This window comes from Tripterygium wilfordii, chromosome 3 (assembly GCF_013401445.1).
Source record: "Tripterygium wilfordii isolate XIE 37 chromosome 3, ASM1340144v1, whole genome shotgun sequence".
NCBI lineage: Eukaryota > Viridiplantae > Streptophyta > Magnoliopsida > Celastrales > Celastraceae > Tripterygium > Tripterygium wilfordii.
The window spans coordinates 9,890,175-9,914,012 of record NC_052234.1 but is presented as its reverse complement, the minus strand read 5'-3'; the positions used below and the strand labels follow the sequence as shown (position 1 = coordinate 9,914,012).

The window sequence follows — 23,838 nt, the reverse complement described above, 5'->3', positions numbered from 1 at the left end:
TGGGCCTATCTGAGGGCCCATTATATCTTCGGACTGCCACTTCCGACTCTCCTCTGACTAGTCTGATCATTTCGCTTCCCGACGTTCATTGACATGTAAGTTGTCCCCATGTAAGTCATTAAGAACCATCTCTTCAGCTTATCATATTTTGCTTGTGTTATATGAATGTATACATTTGTTGAGACTAGAGCACGATGATACTAGAAACATTGAGATATCCTTCGAAAATCTTCAACTTACCCAGAAGTCAGTTTGGTCCGTTTTAATTCATGTATCCTAAAGAGATGGAAAAGTCAACAGATACAACACGAACTCACTTAGATAACAGAACGAGAGAAGCTTAATTATACTTTACAACACCAAAAGATAGGGTTTTCTATACATTGTTTCAGCTGGAAGAATTTTCTCTTTTCTATCTTTTTTTTAAAAAAAAATTTGTTTTTTTTTTTTTTTTTACAGGGGAGTCTCCAGCCATTATGTACACCAGTACATTTCAAATTATTTGGAACGGAATTCATTCCTGAATCTGGTCAGATTATGCGAAAATCTTTCCCTATTCTTTGAATCTACACTCCGGCTTATGTCTGCCATCAGTTTCTCAAAGCCCAAAGAGAGCCGCTGTTGCTGACCTGCACGCTGAAAAAAAAGAGGAAAATGAACTTTTTAAATCCAAGCAACAGAAACCATCAACTATTCAACTTTGAGTTTCAAATCATCAGAAGACTCCAATAACATTTGATTAGATATACCCATCACCAAGTACATCTATAAAAAAAAACAATAGTTGATAAATTGAAGGTTAGTAACACTCCTGGAGCTATTATATAAAGTTCAGTAACACACCAGGGTAGTCAATGCAGAAACACTTGACAAGTTCCCTTTTACTTTGTAAACCACAAGTGAATGATCGGTAACAACAAAGCCCCAACCCTATGTGCTAGGATGGCAACAGACTAAGATAATTGTTTTAGACAGGTAATTTGAATCCACTCAATGTACTACTGACAATAATTTGCATTTCATATTTGCCAAGCTTCCTAGAATAGACTTGGAGATTTTATACAAAAGGATTTCCACCCCAGTATGGAAGCTTGGAAATCCAGTTATAGAGAGAGAGTATTTATCAGTTTTGCGCTTGGTGCTATCTTATATAATAAATCTGAAACGTGCTTTAACGAAATGAACCAATTAAACACATAAACATGCTCACAGTACGTTCAAGCCCTTTTTAAATACAAACAACAATCTGGGGACAGAAATTTAGTAGCAAGAACTTGACTTACTTGTGAAGCTAAAACCGAGGCCTTCACATTTGCAAACATCTGCAAGAAAATATAAACCTGTCGCTTAAAATTACAAGAACAGAAACAGTGTATCAACGCCAGCAAATGTTTATCAGTTTAAATTTTTCCCTCTTAAGATAGGAACTGAAATTTCTAGAACCTAAGAGAAAAAGAAAAAGCTACATCCAATTAAAATCTTGGATGTTAATACAAAACAGAAGTAAATCGGCAAAACTGTGGCATCTTATATAATCCAAAATGTGAACTGAAGTATAATCAAAAGCTATCATCAAAACATGAAGGCAACAACTGAATTGTGAAACAATATTTTGAGCCAAATGCAAACTCCTTGCCAAACATATGCAACATCGAAATCCCTAATCTTCGCAACTGCAAGTCATACACATTTAGAACTCTAGCAGGTCAACAATAATTTACTGCCTCGGTGACTTGTTGAAATTGATCCCTTATAATTTTTAACCAAGTTTTGCACAACAAGCAAGCATTGACTACTTGAAAACTTGAAATAAGTGCACCAACTATCCAAATACAATCACAAAGACATATATCGTATGTATTGCAGCACCACATGATTAACACTAACTGTAGACTTATCCCATAGTATTTAAAAATAATCAAGTACAGTTGGAATGCATAAGATAAATTCAATATATCAGATAATTTGAATTATCACCTCTTCACTTATAAGTATCAAGCTCAGCATTGCTCTGCTAAGACTCCACTGATTGCCACAGTCTTCAAATAAAATCATCTCAAAGAGGGTTTTCAAAATCTACATAGAATATGAACACCACAACTATAACAAAGACTACAAAAAGCTAAAAACTGCTTCAGAAAAATAGAAATTTGAATGCAATAAGTAGGGATTTAAGTAAGAAGAGGAGGAGGAGTGGCTTGATCTCTTCTCCCCCTCCCCAAAGGCCAATCAAAGAGATAGGTGTTTGTTAGGGGTTAGAGAGAGAAACTCCTCTATAGAGAGAGAACAGAGAAGAGCCCATAAGTTTTCTCTCTTTTACATTCAAAAAATGATCTTTAGTACTTTAGGATTTTGAAATGCATAAGATAATCAACTGGCAATGTACTTAACTCATAATTTGACACCATTTGCCTATTTTAATTATACAGACAGTCAAAAAGAATTCAGCTTTTCAGCCTAAGAGTGTGTTTGGATTGAGGGATTGGGATTTGTGGGAAAGGGAAGGGAAGGGAAGAGAGTGGAATGTAGAATAATTTTTCCCCTCTCATGTTGGAAAGGATTTGTTAATTCTCTTCTTTGGATAGCCATCATAAAAGGAAAAAAGATAGTTTAATTTACTAACTTATCCTTACTTTTATGTTAAAATATTATGTACAAGGGTAAAATTAGGTTTTTAACTTATAGATAACCTCACTCTCCCCTCCCTTCCCTTCCAATGACTCCATTTTGGGAATGAAGTATTTTGGCGAAAATTTAATAAAATCTTCACCCAATTCTCTTCAAATCCTTCCCTTTATTTTTTTATAAACTATCCAAACAAGGGAATTAGGAAGAAACTCATTTCCCTTCTGTTCTCTTCCCCCAAATCACTCAATCCAAACACATCCTAAATCAAGCACAAAAAATCAACAATAACAAGTGTTGTGGTCGTGGCTTATATGATGTTTTGCCCTTCTGGAAGACCAATATCACAAAAAAAGGGCATCACCTTTAAAGAGTATCCAGTTGCTAGCAAAAAATGTACTTACTTCCGGAAGTAAACCAGGACAATCTGAAATATGTCGAGCAAGATTAAGGGCAGTGGTTGAAGCGGGTGACTCTCCCACTGTGATGTGGATGAAATAAAACGAAGCCAGGCTATCAACGGCTGAAGCACACTGCAATAACATTACAATATGATTATGAAGGAATGACATCACATAACAGGTACAGTATGACAACTAACATTATGCAACATGGATTTTGTAACTTAACACTAGCAGAGTATTAATGTCAAAAAAAGCTCTTTTTGATCTTCAAATTAAGAAATAACGATTTATTACGAGAGAATATATGTCAAATAAACTGCAAACATTATAAAGACCTGTGTAGAGACATTTGCATTCAAGCTTTTAAGGCCTCCACCAAGTGATCCAACAAAGTAGGTGAATGTGCTTGTATCTAGATTAGAGATGAATCCCAAATGATTGCTCAACAGGACCTCCAAAAATGCAAAGTATGCCACCATGAGCTGAAAATAATTAATTAGTCAACAAAAATAGAAAAAAAAATAACCCTCGTGTTTCTTTACTGTATTTATTTTATAAATAAATCACTACCCAATCATCAGACTAAAAAATAATGCTTCATTATCCATTAATCCTCAAGAAAAATTGCATTTAGATTTCACATATATTTCTGATGCACTATAGTAAAGAACAAGAATGTCTACAACGTCTAGTACAGTTTAGGAACAAAACAGACACATCAATAGAATGAAAGGAAAGAAGAAAAAAGAATCAGAAACCCAATGAACACCTACATAGAAAGAAAAATGCTCATATAGCAAAGTATGACAATTGTATCATTTGCCCTACCCTATCCTTAGGTAATTATGGTAATAGACAATCATATAATGAACAATTTAGAAGACTTGAGGTGGAATCAACCACCTATATAGGTAACACTGAATGCATCTCAGCATCTTAGAGATACTTGAATCCTGTTAGAATATGTATAAGCTACGAAGCACCAATACGGGTGCGATACAAGAGACGGGAAATTCGTCATTTCTCCTAAAAACTAGGATATGGGTGCAGTTGGATACGGAAAATAATTATTATAAAAAAAATAACAATATTTATATACATATATTGAACAAATTGACAATATCAACCAATAACATCATCATCCCAATGTACACTAATATACAAGGTTTTTGTGAAGATTTTGCATATTATTTTTGCCGAATTTAGAAGAATGAGTATTATATTTCACGTCTTTAATTTTGGTTCAAATTTTAAAATTTGCAATCAAAGTCGAAACTCTTAAAATAATTACTTTGCATTTGGCATCTCAACCTATAATACGTCTTAAAAGGATTTTTTTTTTAATTTTACTTCTATTTGTTAGAATTTAAAAGTGGAAACCATGTGTCACCACAAAAAGAGTTCACGTGGTTTTCTCCCTGACTAGTTTATTTTACGTTGACAAAATTGTCCACATGTCATTCCTTCAATGGCTCACATGATTCTCATAAAAACAAAAATCTTGTAGTGATAACACGTGTAATAATAAAAAAAAAAGGACCAAGTTTAGACTTGAAGCCTGATCAGCAATGGCGATTTCAACTTCAGAGTGGTCATTGGCTTCCATTAACAATTGCAGAAAGCCCCACAAGAACACCGTCACATCAGCTTAGAAATCCCTTTCTTTTCTCTCTGTTTCGAAATCCAATTCTCGCATTCTCCATGTGAGCCGCTCCTTTCTCTCCTCTCTGTTTCATACTCAAACTCACGCATTCTCCATGTTAGCTGCTCCACTACTTGCTCTTTCAATCAGCTGTAAGTATCCCAGAGCACCCATGGCACACCCGCACCCCAAACGCACGCAGGGTGGGTGCCTCGGGGTTCTAGGCATACTAGGCTTCTTAGTGTATAAAACTATAAATGATGTGGAATACCTCAACCCAACAAGTTAATTTATTGAGTTGAATGACGAAGTAACTAATCTTAACATGGTATCAAAGTGTGAAGTCTTAGGTCCTAACATTGGCCTCCGCAATTTAAACCTCCATTTGTTGTTGCCCCAACTGTGGGCCTTTGAATGTGTTTGTTGTTGCTCCAAGTGAGGGCTTTGTGTGAGAGTAGCCCTAGCGTTGGGCCTCATTTGTTGTGCACGTGTTGAGCCGTTGGATTGCCCAGCCCACAAGTGAGAGTGAGTGTTAGAATATGTATAATGATGTGAGATGGCTCAACCCAACAAGTTAACTTATTGGGTTGAACGACAAAGTAAATAATCTTAACAATCCTAAAGTAACAATTCCACATTAGGAACAGTTAAAGATGAAGCAAGGAGGTTTGCTATACAGAACCGCTTACACCGTCTCCCATGAATTGATTGGGTAAGCAAGGTTCCACGACAATCTCCTCCTCACAATCCAACCAAAAAGAAGGGTGGTGGCTGGGAGAGCAAAAATCTTAAATAAAAATCTAGCATAAAATTTAATGGGCAATAATGATACCTTTTGAAATGCCAATATATCAGACAAAGGAATGGATAATGTCATCTTTAGGGCAATATCAAGTGCATCAACAAGTGCTCTGTCACCATAAAGTTCAAACACACCAAAGTTGACGTAATTTCCAGCCATTGCTGTCATACAAAACCAAACAATAAGCTGCAGCTGATACCCAGAATGTAAAGGACACATGCGAAACCTCAAATGGCAGTAAGAATTAGACATAAGCAAAGCCTCAAATAGCAGAAAGAACCCGGCACTAAAAGTTTTTTCTACTGAAACCAACCTGTTATAGATGAGCAACAAATAAGAAGAGGAAGAAAGAGGGAGGATAAAAGCTTCTGCAACAAACTATAACGTTTCAGTGTAGGACACAATTTAGTAAATTTCTTTAATTACTATGTATATTGTTGTTTGTTATTATTCTTGGTAGTGAATAGAAACTCTTGGCAAATAAGGGGTGTTTATATTTACTGACATTATAATTACTTGCATAGATCTAGTAGGATTACGGTTTGCTAAAGGCATGAGTAATCCTGTTATAGAAAAGTCTTCATGTAGCAAAAAAAAATTCTCCTTCAGAGTTCCACTTTTGTTCTGTGTCACCAAATTTGTGTATCCACTAAGAAATAAGAACAAACATGAGAAGCTTTCAAACTCATCTCAGAAAGATGCTGAGTTGCTGACAAGCCATAAAAGACACCCAAGCAGCATTTCTCAGACAAAAAAACAATTTACTTTGTAAACACCATAGAGAGAACAAATTACTTGTAGAAGGTTGGAGATGTTTTAAATGCATACCTCTAGTAAGAATAGTCAAGCAAATCCATATACCCTTGTATTTGAAGGTATACATATCTGCTTGGTTCGAAAGAGACAAAATCCTTGATCCATAAGCTACAATTATTTTGCTGACTTCTCGAAAAAGTAATATACCATTAGCAGATGATGCATGGAAAGTCAATCTTTGTGATTTGTTCAGGACGAGTTCAGCTATAAATTTCAACAATGGAGTTGTAACCTGCAGCATTCTTGTATCAGATTAGAGGCTGTCTTTGAAATTTTGAAACCAAAGCTAAATTCAGAGTAAAATGTGAGGAAGAAATATACTAAATCGTGTTAGAGTCAATGGTTTAAATATAAAAATATTCAACCCTCCGATCAGAAACCATTACCATTACCAGAGGAATAATGCATCATATATCACATCATAATGATTCAATTACATTTGTATTTGGAATGCAAAGCCAACACTCTTATGTCAAAAGCCACCAAGAAGGCATTTAACCATGAGTACTTGGTCAACACGGGCTCAAGTTTTAGTCATGAAAGCAGCAATTTAGGAGCATGTTAAATAATTTGGCCTGATATAACGTCAGCGGCAGAAGAGTTTAATACAATAATTAAAACCAAGAAGGAATGCCTGATGAGTGTATCAAGTAATCACAATAACACCACATAATAGAAACTGTGAATTTGACGTTACAATGCCATGTCGTTGAATTTAAAGGATATCTTACTAAGGCATTGACTTGTCATAGAGGCAATGGCCTTGACTTAGAAGGAACCTTACCTGGGCTCCCAATGTATCAGCCAAAAGAAAAGAAGATGCATTGGATAAGTTTAAATGACCATAAAAATATATTTTTTTTCTGGAATACATCATTAATTCATTATTATCTAAATTCCAGACCATCTGTCAAAATTCAATCCAAGTAAGGCCGAAGAAATCTAGAATGCTAAGCAATAAATTTGAGATCTCTCTTCCACTTATAATATAGATTTCTCACTTGAACATTTCAAGATTCAAAAATTCTAGCAGTGATAAAACTAGAAAGGGTGTATTGGGAGGACAAAAAAAAAAAGAGAGACAAGGGAAAGCAACGAAAAAAATGGATCCACTTCTCACCATTACTCCCATACACAAAAAGACAAGTGCCTTTACCAATTTGGTATTTAATGACTACAGGAATAAAAAAGTAAGCCAGAGAATAAGCTCAAGTTTTGCCTCAAAAGACTATGGAGACAATGTTTAATAATAGTATTGCTATTACACAGGCACCTTTTAGAACACCAAGAACAGGACAAGTACATATCAATACTTGTCATGAATGCTAAAACACATTTAAAAACAATAAACTTGCCACTTTTGAGCAGGAGTGCAAATCAAAATAAATAATAATCATCAATATAGCCAAACCACGCAAAACGGCAAAAGTATCAACATAGTGAGTTGGACCTTACCTCTGGAGTATCGGTCCAATATGCAATGCCTCTCAAAAGAATTGGCATGTGTGCTGGATATAGCCAATCAAAAAAGAATCCATATGTTCTACGGCTGGAAAGCAAGAAGGTAAGAAATTAATAGATAATTGCCACAAGCACACACTTTCGTCCGAAAAACATAAATGCTCAGATACCTATTTGTGGCCATTGCTATTCCTCTAAGATCGCGCATCAAACCAATCAATTCATATTTTACAGTATCTGAGCGGAAAATAGCATCAGGAGTCGATTCCAAACGAACAGATACCTAGGATATGTAACCAAAAGTTCAGCAAAAGTAATTTTCTTAAAAAGAAGAGAAAGAAAGAGAGAGAAGTCAACCAAATTCAAATCAGCAGATTAACATCATATCATGAGAACGTCCATTCAAAGAATATTTGAGCGCTAACACTAGAACTGAAGTTTTTCAAGAGGATTTTCCATCACATTCATGATGGATCCATTAAAGAAATAATTTTCAATATACTAACTATCTTCCATGTGAATTGGCAAACCCATAGGTATTTTTACTCACAATTATGCAACATTACCAACACACATACCTGCAAAAGACCATCCATTGAAGACTTAAATTTCAAGATGCTGTCTTCCATGAATATCAACAAACCAATGGCGTAATAGAAAGTTGTTCTATTACGGGAGTGTCTGTAATCTTCTAAGAAAGGGAAATTCTCTCCCTGAAGATGCAAAAAAGAATTCAAGATCATTTATTCATCTGAAAATGAACGAACCAAGAACATCAAATCTGAAAGATAACACAGATTGCTCAAAGTCATCTGTACTTTGTGATGAGTGATTATAAATTCAATTCTTTCCAACTTCAGGAGGAGCTTTCCTGTCATATATCTGCAAAATAAGATAATTTTTTTTAATGGAGGTCGAACAAGAATCTAGGCAATATACAACAATTCACCACTAATAAGAATCCTGCAAGAGATGTGTAACTAACCCAGAAGCCAATTCCAAAAAGAGACTCAAGGTTTCATTCATAACCTCTTCACTCTGCATACGAACGATTTTTAATACCATATTCAAGCCCAAGAAATTAGATAGAATTTTTAAATTGTTACCTCCGCATAAGACTTCAGGTTTATAGCAATTTTTCCAACAATAGAATTCAAAAGCATAAGATGATCATGGATACCAAGACTCTTAGAAAGTAGATCATAAAACTGCTGCACCAAATGAAAGAAGTATCAAGAGACAAATGGCTATTGAAAACTCTGAAGAAAAAACAGTGAGCTAAATTTAAAGCTAATTACTTTGGAAGAATGGATGGCTTGATCTCCGATGTAAGATTTCTTAAGAAGTTGAAAGAATATCAGAATTGCACGATCAAGTCTTTGCTTGCTTAACTCACCATACCTCTGGAAATTCCAACAGAAACAATAAGAGTTATACTCATAATAAGCGACAAAGTCACTAAAAGCGTCTGTGGCCTGAACAATATAGTATACGACTTATATAGAAAAGAAGTACTAAAGCAAAATAAAGACTATATGCGCTAGGAATATAAAGTGTTAAGATTAGTTACTTTGCCACTCAACCCAATAAGTTATCTTGTTGTTTGGACATTCCACGTCGTTTATGTCATATTCTAACACTCCCCCTCACGTGTGGGCTGGACAACCCGACGACCCAATACGTGCACAACAAAAGAGGCCCACTAGGGCTACTCTCACACAAGGCCCACACTTGGGGGCAACAACAAACACACACAAAGGCCCACACTTGGGGCAACAACAAATGGGGTTTAAATTGCGGAATCTAAGGTTTGAACCCAAGACCTCCAGCTCCAATACCATGTTAAGATTAGTTACTTTGCCACTCAACACAATAAGTTAACTTGTTGGTTCGAGCATTTCACAATGTTAATACGAATATAGGGTTTAGAGGTTCTTCATCATAATGCAGAAGGAATTTCAACAACAATTGTGGATATCTGAGCTAAGAAAAGGCAGAAAATAGTTACGTTTGGGCACGGTTCAAGCATAATAGCTAAAATGGCTAATATTAACACAAGGACTACGAACAGTTACAGAGTTAGAAATTAATCAAATTTCAACAAATACTGCCGCTTGCATTCAGCATGTGATCAATATCAGCCTGATCTTGAGAATTGTAAACCTAGAGTTTTGAAAAAACAGAGTTGGTTTGACAAGCAAGAAAAATGTTACCACTGAAACATTCTTGAGGAATCACACAATCATGACCCAAAATTCAGTGAGGACAACCAAAATATCAAAAAATGCAAGGGGCAATGTACATTTTAAACACTGTAACTGCTTCTACTAATATGCTACACTATATCATAGAAATAAAAATACAGAAAGAGTAGCCATGAGAAAGACCATATCATGAATCTCACATATAGCACATAGCCTCACCAGTTAATAACTTCGGTCTTCCTATAGAGGCCTAAAGCAATTTCATTTGTTCTCAGAAAATGGAGTTGAAGCATCTAAACCGCGAAAGATTGTTCAAACCATCTTTCCATAAATGCAAATATCAAGCAATAGATACCAATATCATTGCAAAGCAAACTCAAGTGTCAACAGACAATAGATAAAGCATAATCATCCTTGTGAACTCACAGATATGCGAACAAAAAAAATTTGGTACGAAGGATATTGAAATAGAATCTCCTCCGGGGAGAGACGACTTCTGGTATGATGTACCCCGCAAAGGCTAAGAAGGAAAACTTATCACATTTGAAAAGGTCTCTTTCAAATCCATAGCCCCTGTTTCTCCCAAATCAGAATTTTACAATGGAGCACTGGAAGGAATGATTCTCAGCTGGGAAAAAACTCAGAATTATGCATCACATGTCTACAGTTGTAATTAGTTTGCATCAACCTAAACCAAATTGTCATGGTCACTTAATTTTAAACATTACCAATATCTTTAATTAAAACCAAGCACATAGGCTTTCACTACAAAAGGTACAGCATAATAAACTTTAAAAAGAAAACATTCTATAAATTGTAAAATGTTTACAACATAACATGGTCAGGTATGTTCCCTCGTAATAAAAAATGGAAAATGAAATGCCCTCACCACTTGAGAATGTACCTGACTATGTAACCCTGTGTCCATGACATTTATCAACTGCAAAACACGAGCTGAAAGTTCCGCATCAAAAATTTCTTGCGACTCCCCACTGGAAGAAAAATGAAAACAATGTCAGATTAGAAGCAATGTCTATTGTTTAAGTACTACTGCAACTAGCATTAGCAAAATCTTTACCTAGTCCCAGTTTGATTAGTCCTGAGAATAGCAGCAACTATGTGCACTATCCAAGCAAGTTTTCCTTCAATAATAGATAGTTCATTACCATACGTAAGGGTCTTAAGGCTTGCTGCCCCCTGCTCAAATTGAATTTCTATCATTAATTAAAGAACAATCAGTGAAAGCTAACTAGTATATGAGCAAACCCATAAAAGACTGAAAAATACATACCATATATGTATGCATTAACGCCTCCATTATATTGATTATATATGCACCACAGCTTTCATACTGCAGCTCAGAAAACCACACTGATCAGCAAAATTGAAAAGAGATACCAATCCAAATAAAAACTTTCCAGATACCATAGCTCTACTTCTCCCAATTACTTGATAACATAAAACCTCAAAAATATGGGACTAAAAACTTATCCCAGTGGAAACACACAGGAGTAATAACCTGAAATCTGCAGAGGTGAGGAAAGAAATCAAGCTGATCCTGAAGAAGTTCAACATTGTCAACTGGATCCTCAGAAAGTTCATCTGAAACCTTGGACTGCGGAGGATATATGATAAAACAGAAAGCAATTTCAATCAGCCAGTGACATTGAGGTAAATCTAAATGCATTTGCTCAGACAGAGTCACAAACTAACCAGAAAAGAATCAAATCTTGAAGAAATGAAAACTTCTATAATTTTGGGCACATATTCGTGCAAATTGTTTGGTGAGTCAGTCTTCAAATACCGTACAGATGACACCAATCTGGACCACAGCCCAAGGAGCTAGTAGACACTAGAGCTGGCCCACTGGAAGAAAAGGCAATTGACTAAATCAATTTCAGTCAAGAAATTATTCTTTCATATTGGAAATATAGTACAAAATAATTTTATAACAGAAAAGTAACCGGACTCAAAACACAGAAACTAACCTGCCATAACTGCAAAGACTTCAATGTGAACTCTGCCACTAAATGCATCCAATCACTAAAGCTTTCATCGCTTATAAGTTCTGATAACTGCAACACAGTTTTCTCGTTAGCAGACACCTAACACTGGACACATGGGATGTATGAAAGATCCATGTCAATAAAGTTCCAGATAATCAGGAAAATCATTCAATAATGACAACAGCAATAACATCTTAGAAAAAGTAAATGAATGACAGGCATACATTATATTTTTTGCTGAGAAGTATATCGACAATAACAGCAACAGTAAAATCTTCCTCGCTAACTTTGAACCACTTTATAGGCTATTGTTATTGTATTCCTTGGAAGATTGAAGCTTAGGCAATATGTCCTTCCTTTTCTAAATGCTTTTCTAAATTCTACAGTTCTATTTTACAAGTTAATCAATTTATCTTCCCATATTTGTCTCTTTAATCTAGGATTGGATTGAAGTCCTAGAGAGACAATGCTACTGCCTAGGGCCTCAAACATCAAGAAGGACATACTTGTACCCCTAACCCATGACTACAAACAGAGCCTAGTGGCTCAAAGAATTAGAGAGGTTCACAACAAGCTTGTATACAGAGTTACAGACGACAGAAACATTGTCTTTTCAAGCTGCTACTGAGTCACGGAGTAAACTTGATTTACTCCTATTTGAAAACTTAGTCTATTTTCAAGCTACTACTGAGTTTTATTTGTTAAATTTTAATAGTTTATGCCTTTTTTTAAATAGTCATGGACTAAAATCCTTCTGTCACCAATAATGAAACTTACAAGACCAAAACTACCCAGAAACTTTCAAAGAATCTTTCTACATACTAATTTCATATGGTATATATTTGAATGCACCCAGTATTGATGAGGTCACTTATGCTAGGAATTGTAAACTCTGCCTAAAACACCAACTACTGATATATAAAGTATATATCTTGTCAAATGTAGAAATTGACCTCATAGACACAGCTGCTTCACGGAAGAATATTTATTTGAGAGCACACTTGCTATTTATTTACACTTATTTACACTCATTCCATTCAACGTAGAGTTCCTTCTTTCCTTTCCCACTGATCCAAAATGACTGGCACCACAAGGCCCACAACACAAAGTCAAAGTATCAAAAGTTACTTTAAAATTTTTCCATTTCTCGCCAGATCACATTGGTATCAATACTGAAAATGAGTACTAAATGCCTGGTATTGAAGCTACTCTTGCTTCTTCTTTTTTTATGTAGTGGGAATGCCTGGTATTGAAGCTACTTTTGAGCTTTTACAAAGAGGACACTCTTCAGGGAAAAGTAAGATTTGGATGATATTACTCAAGACATGTAACAGTGGATCTTCTGATTATTATAGGCGAAATTAAGTGAACATAACAAATACAGACATCAGGATGCAGTATATATTATATTCATCAAGTTTAGATAATCAAAAATAGCAGTGCAGGATAAGGAACACACCATGAGCACATATGTGCATATGTAACATTTGATCAGTTATACAGAAATATGCATAATTATTAATTAAGCATCCATGCACATAGAGATTGCACATAATCAAATTTTAATTTTTCTATATCTCCATATAGGTATAAACGCTTCTGCATGCATGTATTGAGTATGGGATGTGTGAAAGTCAATGTAAGAGAACGAGAGCGAGAGAAAGGTGTACCTGATAGTTCAACTTGAAGCGTCCCAGAAGACGACAAAAGACGTGATAGTTATCATGATCAGCAAGACCTTACCCAACCAAAACCGTGGAAGCAGTGAGCACAAATTTAGTATAAGAACAAACTTATGCTAATAAAATGCAACTAAATCAATATATTGACATTTTACTAATAGAATGAAAACTAATCCCTAAACCCTAAAATTTCAAACAATTTCACAATGACCGTGAAAACAATGATAATTCCATGCCTTGTACATTTGTTATGAACATTTGTATGATAATTCCCAATTTTAAATGTGAACACAATTATAATCCCACTCATGTTCCTTTTCAACCAGTGGTTGAACCTGCCAAGCAGTTATTATCTGACTATTTGCAATGATCAGAAGCATTGGAATTAACTATTTTTGCGATGGGTGACATAGCTGAAGAAAAGAATGAAGTGCTTGATAGACAAGGAAAAAATACTCTACTCTCAATACGTGTTTATATATTTAAGAAGAACGAAAAACATTAGGAAACATGTATTCAACACGATTCGAGTTCGTTCGATGAAGTGGAAAGGTCCATTATTAGATTATGTGCAGCCATACGATACTGCGAAATTCAAAGGGCCAGTTTAGGAGGTTTGCTATAAGCTCCACTACATTGCACATGAAAGATTATTTGGCAGTTTAGAGACAAAATGCTCAAAAAATTAATGCAAGTGAAATGAGGATGTGTCTTCGGGTGTGCGCAGGAAAAATTTACAATATGAAACAACACTATTCAACTTCATCGAACCAACTTTATGGTATACCCAAAGGGTTTTTATGTTAAAGTACTATATTTGATTGATTTATAATACCAAGTAGAGAGATTAAATTAGTCATCTTAATTGAGAAACAAAATCAGTCAATTAAAAATACAACAAACATATAATTGTTGAAGGTGACATAAAAGATAATAAAAAATGCATGTGAATTCCTACTAACCTATCTCCCTCTGTAGAATTTCTTTGGTTCCAGCCATTAATTGGGCTAAAAACTTCTTTCGAGTCAAATCATCTGTAAACAATGATCGTCTTATGGAAGCCATTCGTACCAAGCACTCTAAAGCCTGAATTATACATGTAACAAATAAAGGAGTACATGACTAAAATCTTCTTAAGAGTTGCAATGCTAAAACCTTACATAACATGCAAAGATGTCATAAAACAACCTAAGACAAATGGCACAAAATGATTTAAAGGAAGTACTCAGAGAAAAAATACAATAAATAAGTAAAGAAGCAACTTTCAATTCGCTAACTAGCAGATACCATATCAAATCCAAAAAAAATGGATCGATAAATTTGGAATAGGTAAACAAACCACACTAAATTCAGGGGGAAGGTGGGCCCGAAATGGCATAGATACAAAAACTAGCACATGGGAATACGAGCATGCTAGTAAAGCGAGTATATCAATAGAACAAGATGAAGGATAAAAACTAAACTCAGGGCACGGAAAGTAAGAAAAGAATGATAATCACGGGATTGTAATAGATTATGTAATAAATATAAATCAAAGTAAAAAGATACCACCAGCTTTTATCTGCAATTAATAAAAAGATCAGACTTATTGCAAGACCAAAATATTGGATCACTAACTTAGAAGCATTACAAAGATAGCCATGTTGGTATTATATCATAGAGATAGAGATTTTATCAATCATCAAGCATATACTATTATATGTCAACAAGATCTTGATTATAAATAAAGAGAAATACAAGGGAAGCAAGAATCTAGTTTTAGTTCGAGCGTCTAAAAAGCAAAATGATTAAGTAATCAACTGAGAGATGAATGATTATTCCGAGTAGAAACTTTATATTTTCTTTTACATATGCAAATTCGCATGTGCAATGCGCGGGATAAAATTTGTAAACCTCATCCCCACACATTACAGAGAGAGCTGTAACATTTAAGCAGAAAAGTTTTACATTTATATACTAGCCACTAAGCTGGGTGGCCTAATCGTTGCCGCGTCCTAAAAGGCCACCAGTTCTAGCCTCAACACTACTTATTAAGGCTAAACAAATATTGGGCAAAAGCTCTCAGAAATATGAGAGGTTATTTCCAGGATTTGAACTTGCAGCCCTTAAGTGGCTGCGAAACAACTTTGCTACTAGGGTGCAGGCTTCCAGTGGCAGGGTCCTAATCCCCCATTTGAGGCTATTTCCAATACTTGAAACTCTGACTCCTGGGTTGTGGTTAAGCAATCTTTTACCACTAGCGTACAGTCATGCAGTAGTGCTCAGCTAGTTGCAGCAACAAAAGCAGAAACACGAGACTAGAACCTGTAAAATTGAAGAAGGAACGAGACAAATAGACTCTTAAATTTAAAACCACTAAAATTCTGAATTATTAGTAAAACGTCTCTTTACAAAGTGTCTTAAGAAAAGATACTTTGACCCCTCAATCCTAAAAGGAAACTTTTTTCCGTTGTTCAAAAAATGAAGACCCAGAAAGAAACTAACCAGACTATGACTTTTAGCAGGACAAGACGTAATAAAATACCATAACAAAAGACTTACATTAATAAGCATTTCAATTAATACATAAATTCTATCAAACTAGGAAATTGCGAGAATAACCCTACCCGTAGAGAAAACTTAATCAAACTGACCCAACAATTTTTTTAAAAATGTAGAAGAAATTTATTGAACCTAGGAAAGACTCTATAACTTCATAAATAAAGAATAACTCTAGACTCTTTTGATCTGTCAATTTTCTGCTTCTTCACACAGGTTCGCCTTCAGCCAAACAGACATAAGACATTCAATTATCTTGCTCCAAAGCATTTGGGTGGCAAGAGAGCAATAAGAGACCCCATAGGGCTATCAAAATAGAAGTAGGTCTTGCACAGAGTTCCGAACCAGTCCATTTAACACTCCAAAGCATACTGAAATCAAATACACCAACACCAACACTGTCTTAGATATGGAATATAACTTTTACAAACCTCCTTGGAAAAATAGTTCTCATAATAACCAAAAAAGATCTGCAGAGTCAAGGGATCCTCCATAACTGGTCTCCAGGGCATAGGGACCTGTCAACTCCAAGGTAAGAAGATTGTAAATTAAAGAATACCAAATTGCAAAAGCTGTGTAGAAAGGAGACACGTTTCAAAATGAGTAAGCCCAGGGGTAAAATATACACAGCACAAGTGTGTTAAATATACCTGGATGCTACCAATCTCATCTGAACTTTCATCATAAGATGTCCCCATAAAATCAAATGACAAACATTTAAGGGAAAGAGAAAGAGAAAGCTCCTGCAGCTTGCTTCCAACTGTTTTCAATCCACCAGATTGTGAAGATAAAATATGAATAGCACAAATGAAAACAATCATCAATATATCAATAACAATAACCTGCCGAGCTAACACAAAAGAATACGCATTACCATCATTTTTAACTTGATTCAGAGAAGTTAGAGAGATTTTGAAAATCTGGAAAAGTGACTCGTCCCTGAAGTTACTGGCTATTTTCCGCTGCATAATAGCAGGCAATCCTGTCTTGCACTGAATAATTTTGAGATATCAAATCTTATTAGTAATCCAATCATGAAGAAATGGCACCTTATAAGTCAACATCGATGAAAAAAGCGTTCACGCTTAAAAGCAATCCAGCAGCTCGACAGCTGTTCACGTAATTAAGGAATCAAACAGTAGAAAAACAAATATTTACATAATCCACAGAAGATGAATAAAACGGCACTTCTTGTAGAGTCAATTATCTGCAGTCAACTGAATTAGTTACATAAAATGGCTGTCATGTAATGTAATCACTATAAATGTTATGCCGACAGTGACAATTATATAGGAGTTGGATTGTAAGAAGTACTTCTGCTTATCAGTCTATGCACTAGCCAACCCCCCCCCCCCCCCCCAAAAAAAAAAACCCTCTTTTCTGCCCCTGTAGAAGACAGGATAGCCACCACGATACAAAATTATCTCAGTAAGACTAAAATTTGATTATTTCCATCAAAGCACAATAGATTAAGCAGGCTAACCTCATTCATCTCAGAGACGAGTTGATTCAGTATCATCAAACCAATGGCATAATGACGCGGTGCCTGATAAAAGCATATAATAACTTTTAGGAAGTTTATCTCTGCATTGAAGAATCAAAAGAAATGAAGGAAAAAAAGGGCAGAAAAAGCAATCGCTTTTAGAAACATAAGAGAACTTATTAAATAAATTCCAAACAAAACAGAAAGTAGGATCATGTCACATAAAACACATATGAAACAACAGCAAATGAAGAAACAAGGATCATCAAATATTTCGAACTGATTCCACGCATGTTTCAACAGCTGGAGCAGAATCTAAAGAGGGGGGGGGAGTCTTCGTACCGTTGTCTAACAAACACATTTTCGCCCGAAATTACAATTCATAGACATCAAAAAGCGTCAAACACAAAACTAAGAATCATTAACCATGAAAAAAAATACCAAATAGGCATCAGCAACATGAATTTATCTGTCATTATAACCATCTCCCAAGTTTGCTAAATGTTTCTAAAACTGTTAACAAAGAAACAGATATCTAAGTATAGAAAGATCAAAGTGTCAAGAAGAACGTCAAAAAACCATTTTACCTGACTCAGAAAGTTCATATCCCCTTTAACAACTTCCCTAAATCCGTCATCATCGACCCACCCAAGCTTTGTAACTCGACAAAATAGTTGGATTAGAGATACAACGACAAAGTGCTCCAAGTCAGGCCCTCTCTTGTCCAGATAGTTCATAAGGTAGTTTCCTTCAGACAAAGTGTCATAGGTCAAGTTGAAAGAGTCCAATAGAGAACTTAATGGAAATAGAATTAACGAGTGTGGTATAAGAATACCACCAGAATAGATGAGACTTGCCCAAGTACAAAAGACGTTCTTATAAAGTTCCATATATAACATTCGAAGATAAATTATCCACAAGCAAATAACAAGAAAATTACGAATATCAAGCCGAAGCTGCAAAGGGAGGCTATGCTCTGTCACTTGCTTCAATAAGCTCGAACTAGCCAGCATTAGAGCATAAGAACTCGATGCATTGTCCAGAATGAACTGGCATTGCATAATGTAGTCAGTGTTCTCAGAAAAGCATTTAAGTGCGCTCTCAACCTGAGCTCGTTCAGCAGAATTCTGGGAATTGTAAAGTGTTTCACATGCTGCTTCCAACTGGGCCAAGCTCTCCATAATCTACAGCTTTAGAAGAGTTTTCCAGAATTAAGTGATCATGCACCCAACATAAAGAAGTCAAATATCTTTCTAGAATTTCCCTTGAAACAAAAGAATGCATTTAGGGAAATGAAAATATAACTCTTATAGAAAGATTCCAGTTAATTATATGACAGCAACTATAGTTGAAGAGCTGAATTTGAAATAGTGCCACTTGGATAAATGATTACAAATGTATGTACAGCACACTGTATTTAAGTCTAAAATATGTTTGCAATTACAAGTGAAGTTCAAAGTACAAATGTACAATGACAACTCAAGATGAGGGAACCAAATAAGCGGCCATCAGCAACGCAACAACGACAACTGCACTAGTGCAGGACAAAGTGGCTGCAAAAATCCTGATACACACAAGGAAACGAGTGTCAATATTAAACAGTTGCATATCAAAATTTTAACACTGTGAGAATAAGGTGTTCACCTGCTATTTTAAAATATCCCAAATTCCTAATTCCATATAACCAAAAAAAGGACTCCATCTGGTTTTTCTCAAAAGGAAAGTATTCAAGCATATGACCCATAAGTGTCCATAATGCCATGAAGAATGCACATAATACTCTTCATTGACATAGCAAAATAGAAGATAAGAAAAAGCAATTCATGAACAACTTCTCACAAATAAACCAAGTTCACCAATGCAGAGAAAACACTTCAATAACATAACAAAATATGAGAATAAGAAAAACCTTTTCATGAACTTCTCACAAATAAAACTATTTCACAATTAATGAGATGAAAGAAGTTACAAAGTACAAAATGCAGAAGATAAGATAAACAAAAAAAAGGAACAAACAGACGGTTAAATACCAAACAAAATACAAGCAAAACACAACTAACCGAAAATATAACCATGTGTTTGCAAGTTTTAGCAGAAGTTTAATTTTAACGATCTAAATAAGTGATCGTTGAAATTTGTAACATATAACGCCTCATAGGCAGTCTTTCAACAAATCTCTAATAAAATAAAAGGCATGCATTTGCACCTTTGCTCCCTTCATTCCCATTTCGATTCAAAATGATTCAAGAATAACATATTAACAACCCAGCAGAAATCTTTTGAAACAAGAGTGCTTAAATTCTGAATGTCAATCAGGAATATCAAACCAAAATTTGCAAATTTGCTGTCTACAGATGGCAAGACACATAGATCTTTGGTAATGGAATAATTTGCTGAAACACCAATGAGCAAGAGAGTATATTTAGACGGATAGCCTCATTAATAACTTCATCATTTTTCCTCTTTCTTGGCCATCCCAAGCAAATTATTGTAATAGTCCAGTAAGAAAGACTACCATTGTGGTATAAATCAATACCTGTCTGTCAAGGAAACTACTTGTGCCACATGGCAACATGCGAGCATGGAAAGACTAAAATATTGTGGCTGGAACTAAATAGATTCTTCTTCGCCATTATTTAATTTGGTCTATAAATATGCTCTCTACTAATTCAGTAGGATTCATATCCCTTCATAACTCTCAATAACAATAACTGAAAAGAATTTGTAGCAACCAAAGAAACCTCTTAACTATGCCCTAAATCAGCAAGCGCTTATGCTGCCTAGAAACACAGTCGGTAATTAGTCGCAAATAAGGAAAAGACTTGTAGTAGATAATAGCCGATCTAAAAAATTTACTTCAAACTGAAAGTAAAAATCAATGGGTCATCCAAAATGCACATGCCATACTGGATCAGCTAAGATGACATGGGAATGTACGTTAGGAGAGGTGAGTGCTCGAATGAAAAAGGTGGACAAAATTCAAGTCGGAGATCAGAAAAAGAGAAGACATGGGTTGCGAATAGGCGGGGTAGTCCCCGAAAATGCTCATGTGTGAGACCGCAATCCCCAAACTGACGCACAGCATAAATGGAATGAAAAAGAAGGATATGAACAAGATAGAATTAGTGAACGTCATAAATTGAAACTAAATTGAATGATGAAAGAGAATCCACATATCGGAATCCAAATTTCCATTACAGATTCATGTAGCTGACCTAAGAACGTAGCTGAGCAGTGAGGACTAAGTTGCTTCATTGCCACCTAGACGTCACTAATTGATCATCACTATCAAGTATCAACTGATATACAATGAGAAGCAAAAACATAATAACCACAAAATGATGCTTCAAAAAATTTAAGAAATCAAACAATGAGAAGCATACATATAGTGTGCTTGAAACAAAGAACTGGTCGAACTTAATGATGCCTAAATCACTATGCAAACTCAAAGCTCGGTGGTACTATATAAAGATTGACTACCAACAGTGACATAAACAAATTCTTCAAAAAAAAATCAAAAGACAAATTATTCAGGACTTCATGATTGAATTATGAACTGACAAACACAATTATCAAGAAATGCCGCTTCAAGATATTGAACAATCAAACAATGAGTAACACATGTATATCGTGCATTGAAACAAGGAACACAATCAAACCAATGAAGACTACATTGCCAATCAAGGGACTGAGCTCAGGTCTAACAATGAAACATCATATTTCAACAGGGACATGAACAACGATTATTGAATAAGCATATAATACACAATAAATTCACACACATGAACAAAACTCTCATACAAGAACACCTCAAGAATCTGAGGCACGATGCTTCAAGAAATCAAACAATGATTCAACTACATCATTGAAACAACAAAGATAATGAACTCTATGAAGACTACATGGAAAAGTAGGGCTCTGAAACTATGACAGTACCACGAACGGATTATTTTGAAAAACATATAGTTAGACATAGCATCAAGACCGTAACGAATAATTACAAACTGGCTTTCCTGACCATACAGGAACACGAATGTCACCAATCAATGAAGCTTCAGCAATCCAAGAAAATCACACAATGAATAACAAAAGTATATTGGGCATTGAATCAGAAAACAAAACGGAACCAGATAAAGACAACATCGCCAGAAAGTGCTCTTAGCTTGAGCGTAACAAAGAAAACTCGCAAGAGAATAAAGAACAACAAAGAAGCGTAAAAGGAAAATTCATGAGCGATGAAGTCGAAGGAGAGAATTAGATCCTTACACGCAACGATCAGTCTCTCCCCCTCTCTCTGCGGGTGATGGATGCTGTTTGGATGAGTTTTTAAGAGAACCATTTTCAGAGAGAAGAAACGGGAATCCAAGCGAAGGAAGGAAATTAGGAAACGATGGAAGGAAATAATGAAAAACCAAAAAAGGAAGGTTTTTCTTTTAATATACGCAAGGTTTTTTATTTTGTAGCGAAAAATAAAGGGCTTTTAAGTTTTTCCTAGAAACATTATTAAGATATCGTATGATTAATCTTTTTTATATTCCAAAATATTGTGATTAAAGCGTGTGAAAAAAAATATATGAGTAGTTTTATTTGTCTTTTAAAAATAAATTAAGAAATTTTTTAACACATGCATATATATATAATTATTTATTTAACGAGAAAGTCATCCATGTCCATTGGATTCCGTCTTACATAGTAAACTTTGAGCAATGAGTCTTTCGTCCTACACTTGGTAATTACAGGACTTTCGACCTATAGGGATGACTCCAAAAACATTTATCGAACATGAGAGTTTTATAAATATTCATCTTTTGGTTAGTTAAAAAATATACGACGGATTTTAATTTTAAATTCATGAGAAATGCCAAATAAATAAAAGAATTAACTACTAGGGAAAAATATAGCCGAAACTCTATATGAATTATAAGGTAAAAAGTAAAATTATTTTGAAATATAGGGAAAAAAAAAAGGATATGTGCCCGGTGGTTTGACAATAAGAAACATTTTCTTAATTCTGTGATTTATCCTTAAAATTGTAAAATGATATATTTTAATAATTCACCAATCTTGTATACTTAATTACTAATCTCTTAGTGTGCTTCCCCTTGACAATCACGTTATGCATCAAGCACAACGTGATTAATGACATTTCGTCATCCCATCTATTAAAATAGTGTTCAAATCAAGTAATTGTGGTTTTAAAACAAATATAACTATATCCTTGTCCACAAACACGGCAATTGGAAATGCATCCAGTAGCTATTAAGGTTTTATATACACACTTACTTGTATCAATGTAAATTCATACCAAGCAGTGCATTAAAATTGCGCCATCAATAACTGCTTACACATTTCTCTCTTTCAATTTTCAGTTTTCACCCATCATTTTCGTACAATCTCGCATGCTCTTTACCCAATGAGATCTTGATTGAATATGGGATCTTCAACAAATTTCTCACAATGCAGAGGCACATTTCAAAGCAAGCATTACATTCAAATAGTAGTAGCAAAACAAACCACTGCTAGAGCTAGGTGGGGGTCAATAGGGTCAGTTTCATTACTCTCCAGTTCAGTTGTAAGAGTCTCCTAAGCTCTAAAGCACTTCAAGACCTAGGCAGGTCATTAGCTTTACTTTTAGCTAGCTTAAACCAGAATTCATCCAAGCTTGTGGAAAACTAACCCCACAGAATCCATGCAGCTCTTGATGAAAAAGTTCAGCTAAAGTTGAAGCTGAAAACAAAGGCTACCAAATTTCCATAATATCAACCCAAATATAGTCAAGCCAATCGTACATTACCAAAAAAAACACATCACATGATTTCATTTTCAAGGGAACTATTTCGCCACGGACAAATTAACTTGTAAATCCAGATCTCTATCTACGATTGCGCAGCTTGCGAGAGAGAATTTGTGAGAAGAAAAACCTAAACCATTCACAGACACACATCGTGGACTCGTAGTGATTCTAAACGTTCAGTTTATGCAAAAACAGATTGGCGATTAAATTGAATTACCTTAAAATGCCAGCTTCTTCGGAATGAAGATGAACGAGAGGAATAATTGCAGAAGTCCCAGAAAGTAGTGAGAGGTTGACCGGAAATGCTGAATGCTGAAGGAGAGAACTCGCAGTTGGTGACCTGCAAGCAATAAGGATTTTCATCAAATAAACGATCGGGAT

The 23,838-nt window shown here is 35.1% G+C and overlaps 1 pseudogene; it reads right to left on the bottom strand.

Moving 5' to 3' along the window:
* Positions 1-219: 219 nt before the first annotated feature.
* On the bottom strand, positions 220-22,110 carry LOC119992965 (annotated as a pseudogene).
* Between the last annotated feature and the right edge of the window lie 1,728 nt (positions 22,111-23,838).